Source organism: Ambystoma mexicanum, chromosome 1q, assembly GCF_040938575.1.
Source record: "Ambystoma mexicanum isolate Mex_15411 chromosome 1q, UKY_AmexF1_1, whole genome shotgun sequence".
NCBI lineage: Eukaryota > Metazoa > Chordata > Amphibia > Caudata > Ambystomatidae > Ambystoma > Ambystoma mexicanum.
Genome location: NC_090922.1, coordinates 1410692252 through 1410701195, shown reverse-complemented (window position 1 = coordinate 1410701195; position 8944 = coordinate 1410692252). Strand labels below are relative to the sequence as shown.

Sequence of the window (8944 nt, the reverse complement as noted above, 5' to 3'; positions counted from 1 at the left end):
AGTGTGGTCACGCTGAGCAACGTGAACACACTGACTGACAGGAGAGGAGTCCTCTCTTGTCATTCAGCATGTCCACGTTTTCAGCTGAATGACGGGAGGCAGCAGAGCTCACTTCTGAGCCCTGCTGTCTCCCACTATTTTGCTGTTTGTTGCAGAGCCAAACGGCTTCACAAGAAACAGCAAAATCATTGCAGGGGCAGCACAGTCCCCCGTGTGAATAAAGGACACGGGATACTGTGCTGCCTTCCACTTAGGAGAGGGGGCCGCGAGGCCCCCAGCAAGCGCGAGGCCCGGGGCAGTTTGCCCCCCCTGCACCCCCCTCGTGACGGCCCTGGTAATTGCAGAGCTGCTGCAATGGGTTTGGAATGTTATATTGTATGTGTCGTAGTCCAGGGAATACAGGGGGAGGTAGTCTCACCCGCCTGCCCGCCCCATCACCTGCAGGCCGAGTTAGCCGCTGCATGCGTGATTAAGAAGTGGGGTGACTGAATGTTTCACTGATGCACATACATAGACATTCAATTCCAAAATAGCAGAAAGCAGATCTAACTACCACCAGCCCCCTTACTACAGTGACCTCTTTCCACACCTTCCCCAGTCGTATATCTGACTCTCCCCCACACCTGCTTAACCCATGCCCAGCCATCAACCCTAACAACCTCCACCCACACACACACCTACAATCACCATGATCGGTTAAACAGGCCCCACATGTGCTGTGATTACTTGGAAGGATTCAAATATGTCTGCAAGATAGCTTCAGCAGACACATAACATTATTCATTTATTTATTGGGTATTTATATTGCACCTATACAGCAAAAGGCTGTTCGAGGCGCATCAAGACAAGATGGGGAAGGGGAACAGCGATGAACTAAAATCGGTCCTCCGAGGCCTTGTGTCATTCGGGTCATGCAAGTGCAGTAACAAGAAGTGCAGGGGGAGAAGCGGGGTGAGTCCTGGTCAGAGCGGCACTTCAACATTAGTGCTAAGCGTAATGAAAATACATCTGACTTATGTTATTTCATCCTCTCATATTGGAAATACTGGGCATATGTGGCTCAAGCAAGCATTTCTTGCATTCTTGACAAAAAAGAAAATGTAACAGTCAATGGCTTTTCCAATGCTAGTCTGCAGGTTCTTTTGCTTCCTCCTTGGAAATGCTAACTTTAAATCACAGCAGCACATGTTAGCATCCTTTCGTTATTCCCGACTTAATTTCTTGATATGTATGTTAAATTGTCATGCCCTGGAATGCCCTTTAATCTCTACGCAGATACACCACATCACTCGCCCCTCATCATCCTACACTGGCTCCCACTGCATGTAGAATCACCTTCAAGTCTTGCTGCATCATCTATAATGCAGTCGCCCTCAACTCACTCAGCCACCTTGCATAGAAACTCAGCATCTCCGGTGGACAGCGCACCACCAGAAGCCAGTACACGTGCAGACGTCAAACCTGCTGCTGCAAAAAGGAAAGTACCAGAAAACAAGCCTTCTCTGCCTATGCCCTAAGAATATGGAACCTCCTCCCCGTCAGCATCAAACTCATCCCCATACTCCTAAAATTCAGAAAATAACTCGAGACCCACCTCTTCAAGGAATCTCTCCCCCTCAACACCTGGGCTATCACCTGATCCCCATGCGACCTGAATCGCCTGGTGCCGTCGACCCCTCTGCTCCCCTGTACAGCGGCACCCCCCCTATGTGCCCCCCTGTATCCTACCCTCGCTGTATATCTGTTCTGTTATTACCTCTGAAAAGCAATCCGTTATGCATCTGTATTGTTGTATACCTCTGTAATGCTCTCCTTTGCTTCTTGAAGCAAGGCCTGTCCTCAATAAATACAATAATAATAATAATAATAATAATAATAATAATAATAATAATCTCACGGGGGAGGCAGCCAGAGGCCAGCTGAATCACTAAACTGAAAAGTTAGTAATTGCTCTGTCAGCAAGGTGATAACACAGATGAAACCAGAGTAAAAGCAAAGAGGTGTAAACCCTGCTGGATGCTATCAAAGGCAATCTGTAACCTGTTGCCAAGCACACATTTAAAGTCTTCAGTTAAAGCAGTGGTCTTCAAACGGGGGAGCCCGCAGGATGTCCAGGGGGATGTCCAGGTCTTAAAATCAGACTAAGATGATTGTTTTTAATATAAAAATGTATTCAGGTGACTGCTTTCAATAACAAATATAAGCAGTAGAAAATCTGCTGATATTTTAAATATCCTAGGCCAGTCCTGGACATCCTTTGGGCCCCCTACGGGGGAGCAACGATGTGGTAGTGTGGCTGAGAAACATTTACTGTATTAGGTGGGAGGAAGGCTGGGTATGAAAATGTTTGAATACCACTGAGTTAAGTTGACAGCAGCCAGAAAAGGGCATCCTGTAACATGCACAGAAACCAAAGTGCACATTTAATGCCATGAAAGAAATATGTTTCTGTGTAATAAGACAGCCAAAATGGGGCCAGATGCGTGCACCTCGCCTCAGAGGCTCTTGAACACATACACAGCACAACAAATTCACAAGACTGTGGGACTGTTAGGCATACAAGATACTGATATGTTCTAATTTGGCTTCCGGACCTGTCCAGCAAAAGATATGCAGAACCCTAATTTGCACAATTTGGAATGACATGATCAGTAGAAACATCGCAGTAAGTAACATTACAAGCAGTGACATCAGTCTTCAATACTATGATACCTTTGTAAAGAAATTAAAAGAAGTTTTCCTGTGTAAGTCAAGAAAATAATATGATGTGCAATATATAAATAGTTACATTTATCAATATACAACTCAGTAGTTTAGCAAACAATGAGAATTTTTCTCCATAGCAAAAATTGCAATCCAAATCAGTTCTAGCGAGACCCAGTGTCAGCAGATCAATCAACAGTGAGATTAAAGGATTTGACCAAGATCACACATTTTGTGAAAGTGGTAAAATCAGTATTTGGAGTACTGTTCTTACAAACGCACACCTTATTAATCTGATACTGTAAGTGTATATGTAAGACTCAGCCTTTAGAAAGAACTTGGGTGCAGGGGAGGTAACTCAACCCTGACACGGAGTTGGATAACCAAAGCAGATGGTGTCCGAAGTGTATCGACATGATAAGTGTATTGACATAAATATTTTAGTGACATAACATATTGAATCACATTCAGTGCATAGGAATCTCAAATGTTAATTTCCAACAAAATATAGTAGTAATCCAGGTAAGAGATAAGTATTGCATTTCATTCTTCTTTTATTTTCAAAATTAATCAGCACACTGCATTTCAGGAAAATGTTCCCTTCATCAGGTGCAATTCAACAATCAACAATATAATGGACATACTGTCAGTACAGTTCATTCATAAAGACGCATTGGGCCTCATTTGGAGTGTTGACGTAAGGCAACAACAGCGCCGGTAATGCTAACGTCGCCGTTGTTACTTCGGCGGAACATTACGAGTATGCTTGCGGGTGCCGCTCTGGAACACCTGGTCAGATCAGGCGTGCAGAGCGGTACCCGTGACCGGATGGCAGCAACGGCCCATTATCAACGGGGCCGTTGTTACCATCCTTATGTTACGCACCGGGTCTGGGTCCCGCGAAAGGGATTTACCGGGCCCACTAAGGTCGGAATGGCTGATAAGTCCCCTTTTGCAGGTCCCGGACCCGGGTTTGGGGGTAGCCATGCCCTTATTAACGACATGGCTACCTCCAAACTCGTAATGAGGCCCATTGTATACGAAAATCGTTCTAGTGTAACCATTATTGTCAGATAAGGGTTTATCCATAGTACATGCTAAATCGAATGAATTGGCACAAAATACTAGTCAAGATACTCTGGATTTTTCATCTCATGTACTAATATATGTGAGTGATATGTAGGAAGAGAGCGTGGGAAACAGTACACAAAACACATAAGAAACCAACCTGACATTAAATACATTGTTTTAGAGGTAGGTCAAGCAAACAAAATATGTATAGCTTTATTTTTCACCACTTTGAATGCACAATTGCAGTAGCAGCCTGCAAAAGAATGTGGACCTAAAAACAATGTCATTTGTTTTTTTAAAAAGTATTCACAGTGAAGGAGAATTCAATTTAAAGTAATCTTCTTGAGCCATTATTTTACACAGCAAGCACCTTTATACTCCCCTCCCACGTATTATCACCCACTAATCACACCTTTTATGGGACAATAGTCCTTACCCTGGCCCCCCCTGTGTCTGGATCATCAACCTGCAATCGCATTATTGAAATGAGGCTGACACAAACCTGAAACTGAGGGTGCTGGCGGAGCATACATTCTTATCTAAGTGGCTGCATTTTAAGTGTTTACCTGTAAATGTATCTATTGCACATGCCCACCTCGCATCACAAATATGCTCCCCTTTTACTGCTTTCCCTCATGCTTCCATTTTCTCTGATATAGCAGTCTTTTTACCCTCCCTTTTTCCTTACAGCAATGTCCTCTCTACTATCTCATTCTTTCCTGCTCTTTTTCAATGTTAAATCATCCTCTGCTCTTGCCTAATTGCCTTAATCCTCCTATCGCCTTTTCTTTCCCATTTGTTATACAGATACCATTCTCTACCTCATTTTGCTGCTATTCACTCACCTGCCTTCTGTTACTCAATGTTTCCCTCCCTCGTTACCCTCATCACACCAGCTGCCTTTACCATGCTGCTCTCCACTGCCCATTCCACACTAATTTACCTCCCTTCTCTCCCTTTCCTCTGCCATCTCTCACTCTTCATTTCTCCCCGACTCTTTAGACCTCCATTATTCCCCATTCTCCTTTCACTCCTGAGCCCCCTGCTCTCTATTTCCCTGCTCTTTAATTCTCTTCACCCTGCATTTCCACCACGCGTTTGCCTTATTAACCATTGCCCCATTCTCCTGCCCTCGTTCGTTCTCTGTACCCATTCACCTTTTTACCCTCATGTGGATCCGTTCAATCACTTAATCTCCTGCCTTTCCTCACTCCCAATCTCTTCCTCACACTTCTGCCCTCCTTCATATTCCACTCTCCTGTCCCGTCAGTGTTCATGTTGTCTGCCCCTTCTCTACTTTTCTCCCTCACCATCCTGCCCTCACTCCCTCTCCATTTCCATACAATGCCCTGCAGCAGGGCCCTCTGGATCTGGAGGAGATATGGATGTGGTGGGTTGGAGTTAAGGAGTCTTTCGAGTGCCACAAGCAGCACCCACAAAAAAGGCAATCCCTGGTATGTTTTGAGATTGAAAGTGAACTCCTTTAAGCTTCTTGGCCCTCATTACGATACCGGCGCTAAACCATGGCGCTATTAGCACCGTGGTTGGTGCCGGTATCGTAACGTGTCCGCCATGGTGAAATGGGGAAATACTGCCCCATTCCAAAGTTGGCGGGGCGATATTTCCCCATTTCCCCATGGCCCTTCCCCATTCCCATTTTTGCCCCATAGGGCATAATGGGAATGGCGAAGGCGCTAAGTACGGTACCGCAAATTGCAGTACCATACTTACCGCGAAGGTCCCTTTGCGGGTCCCTACGTTAACGGCTGGTCCAGACCAGCCGTTCAGGTCGGGTCCCGCAAAGGGACCTCGTAGTAAGGCGCTAAGCCGTTAACGGCGCTGCAGCCTTTTACGGCGCCGTTAACCACTTAGCGCCTGGGTCGTAATGAGGACCCTTATGTTCAATGACATTTCAAGTGTGTGGGGTATGAACACAGAGGACATGCACAAAATGGTTCTGCATGCTGTAGGAATTATCCAATAATATCACCTCCTGTAATGTCCCCTCCCTTTGCCTTGAACCCTATAATTTCCAACATTAGTTTCAGGCTTGTTCTTTCAATATTGCCACCATTGGCATCAAAACCCAGGGAGGGGGCCCAGCTGTCTCTAGCTAGAGCCAGACCCCCAGCACAGAACACTGTAAAAAACATAACTTCTAAAGTTCATCATTCTGTAACCACGCCCACTCCAGGCTCCGCCTACATGAACCGCCCAACTGGGACCCTCTGTCATTTTTGCCCACTTGGGCACTGCGTATGAGAATGGATCATAAAACCTTTTTGCTTTCTATGAAATATTTGGGAAATCTGCCCGAGTACACCAACATGTCAGCAGGAGTGTACACCCTAGGGCTTATTGACATACTATTAGCGTAACATTAATTCATGTGATGGGCTCCAGCACAAGTCCTGAGCGAATGTATTTGTTAATAATTCATTTTTAAATATTTATGTTTCCGGTGTTCTCATTTTTCCAGTGTTCTGGGACACGCATTCATATTTTGGATACTATTTTCATGATTGGAAAATCAGTCTTCCATTGTATGTCTCACCGGGAGACCTTCTATGTATGTGAAAACTCGTAAGCCTTCCCACCCCTCCATGTGTCTCACCACCCTCCCCCATCATACCCCCATGTTTGCAGGCTATTCCGAGCAGGAGGGATCCATTGCCTGGATGTTCATGCTATGCAGCAAAGCCCCTGTGAGTCCCTACTACTCCTTCCCAGCTGATCAGAATGCACAGCCGACTGTGCATGAAAGGTTACCCTAAGGTAGCCGAATTGCAATGTGGCTGAGCAATGTGCATGTTGCACATAACGATTTGCATTGTGGGGCGTGCAGTCTACCACTGGAGATGTGGCAAGAGAAGCTAAAAAAAAACATATGATAGGTTATTTATAACGCGCTTAATACCCAGAGGCTTCTAAGCGTGGGCCCAGAGATCAAACCCGTGATGCTCCCTGTCATCTTGCTTCCAAGGCGAGCACGTTGCCCCTGGGCTATCCTCCCGAGACAAGATACTCCATTAGGCTTCAGTAAAGTCTGACTGCAGTCATTAAATGTTGTATACTTGTCACAGCAAATCCCCTATAAGTATAATTGAAAGCAAACTTGAACACACATTTAAAACCACAGCATATGAGAAGACATGTGGACAGTGCATTGCAGAGCGATCTTCAACAACCAAAATGTGAGTGCATGGTAAAACGCACAATAGTGTCTAGTGTTTGATCCTCAGTAATAATAACTATAGTACATTCTATTTTTTCTTTCTTTTTCTTTTTTTTTCTTTTCTGGAGGTACTGCAATACCATGTTGATGCGTGGAGTGGACAGAGCAAGCTCCCATTCCATCTCCTTGTTCCAAAAAGCAATTTAATATATGATCCTCCCCAGATAGAGGGCGTATCAGATATTAAACTAAGAACAGATACTACACTTGATCTTAGCCAAAAGGCCGAGAAGCGATACTATAGTACATTCTAAAGCTGCACTAGCAAACCTAATGTGTTTCCTTTTAAAAAAATCTAAAGGAAACAAATAACTTCATGACTCATAGTTCATACAATCACCCCTGCAGTAACAGGTAGCCCAAAACAGGCCACTTCGCACACCGTTGATTCAATGTAAACAATAGTGCGGTATGTTCCCTAATGGAACCTTTCACCTCTAGCTGCAGGACTAACAGTAATGTTGATTACAGACACCTGGGGTGACCTCCATATGACCCCACAAATACAAGCCACATAAATGCCCATGACCCGAATCCTGAGCAGTGAATATGAACTAAATAATTCAAAGAAATAGGACAGCATAATCAAAGATAATCCAACATAATCTGAGACCATTGTAAGCAGGAGATGCAAGAAATGCATACATCAATTACTGCAAGCCAATTGTTACTAGAGCTGTGGCTCTGGGGGAGGGAGCACACACCGTAGCGCATTATGGCACTTGCCGTAAAATCTTACCTTAAACCAGCCCAAAAGCTGTAGGGAAAATAGTAATCTTGAGGCCAATACTAGCATTATAAATGGCAACTTTGGTGAATAGGAAACACTAATGCCGTTACGGGTACACATAGCTGAATAAGCAATAACGTACACTGATCACACTGATAGCTGAAATCTACAAAGTAGTGCCACCATGTCAAGTGACAGTTACAAAGTCTAAGTACAGGGCAGATAGATGTTTACATGTCATGATTCTAGTGTTTCTCAGTTCATGAGGACTCAGCATAGTGGTGCGTGTAACTGGCCATGGGAAGGCCTAGGTCTAATGAGAGGGTGGGGTTCATAGCATCTGAAATAACATATGTGACATAACAGTCCAGGATCACATGAATAAAGAAGTATATCCAGGATTTGAAGTAACATCAGCCATGAACGGTATGTCCTCTCTGTTCAGCACATGTTGATCCATGTCTTGCAAAACGCAATGGGAAGCCCATGGATGCGCCCACTCAGTCACTTGACCTGGCGTGCCTTCTACATCACCTCATTTAGGTAATGAGTTAATGTTTGTTCTGTATGTTCTCCTGCCACCGCCTCCTGATACTGTACTGCAACCCTCCTGAGCACGTAGCCCCTCATGTCTCCAGGCTACCTTGCTCCATGTACATTCTCCCTACTGCTCCCCCAACTTGTTCCAAGGTCCTACTCCCACCGCCTGCAACCCTCTCCCTTGGCACTGAACTCATATAATGAGTTGAATGTTACACACTCGCCTCATTCACCCTGAGAGTTTATCATCTATATTTGCTGATTTCCTGTAAACAGCGACAGATCTCAGTAAAACCAACCAATAACTAGGCACGTGAAAAGAAAATACAGCTATAGGTAGCAATAGGGGTGCTAAATGACAGGAATCTGTGTCGAAGAGCATGTGGATGGCATCATTATGTTTGCAAGTGGAGCATCATATGTCGGAACTCCAGAACTGTGGAAACAGTGATAATCAATGGAATTCTCCAATGTGTACGTGTCTTGGTACTATGACACACCACGCTCAACCCACTTCATAGCACAGCTCAATTGCTGTGCAACCTACCTCTAGGGTGTTGATGTGTGGGCAAGCAGAGGAAAGAGTCTCTCACTCGCACTTACAGAACCTAATAAAATGCAGGGATATATGCTAACATCAGGTCCCACTTTGGAACATAGCCCTG

At 44.8% G+C, this 8944-nt stretch overlaps 1 non-coding gene across 1 annotated transcript; it reads right to left on the bottom strand.

The window, feature by feature from the left end:
- Positions 1-7055: 7055 nt before the first annotated feature.
- On the bottom strand, positions 7056-7246 carry LOC138565569 (U2 spliceosomal RNA). The gene has a single exon (XR_011301410.1). It is a non-coding gene; the product is annotated as a U2 spliceosomal RNA (small nuclear RNA).
- Between the last annotated feature and the right edge of the window lie 1698 nt (positions 7247-8944).